This window comes from Geospiza fortis, unplaced genomic scaffold (genome assembly GCF_000277835.1).
Source record: "Geospiza fortis unplaced genomic scaffold, GeoFor_1.0 scaffold53, whole genome shotgun sequence".
NCBI lineage: Eukaryota > Metazoa > Chordata > Aves > Passeriformes > Thraupidae > Geospiza > Geospiza fortis.
This window is the reverse complement of record NW_005054305.1, coordinates 3,346,214-3,346,452: the sequence shown is the minus strand read 5'-3', so window position 1 is coordinate 3,346,452 and position 239 is coordinate 3,346,214. Positions and strand designations below refer to the sequence as shown.

Here is a 239-nt window from a genome sequence, read left to right as displayed (position 1 = left end):
CAAACAACAACAAAAACAAACAACAAAAAAAAATTGGAGCTTTTTTTTGTTGGAAAAAATATTTTAGGGTATTTTCTTTTTTTTTTCTTTTTCCTTAAAGAAAGGAAGGGCTTTTTGTTGCTTTGCATTTTTTTAAGTGATTTTTGTTTCTTTCATTCTTCCCCCCACCCCCCCGCATTTATAACTGTCTCCACTCCGGCGGGCAATTCAAGGGGGTTGATTATATACATATTTATATT

General features: G+C 32.2%; 1 protein-coding gene across 8 annotated transcripts in view; it reads left to right on the top strand.

Annotated features, from left to right (window-relative positions):
* The window catches only part of ZNF521 (zinc finger protein 521), a 230,337-nt gene that overhangs the window by 496 nt on the left and 229,602 nt on the right, over nt 1–239 (top strand). The gene's annotated exons all lie outside the window — the stretch shown is intronic.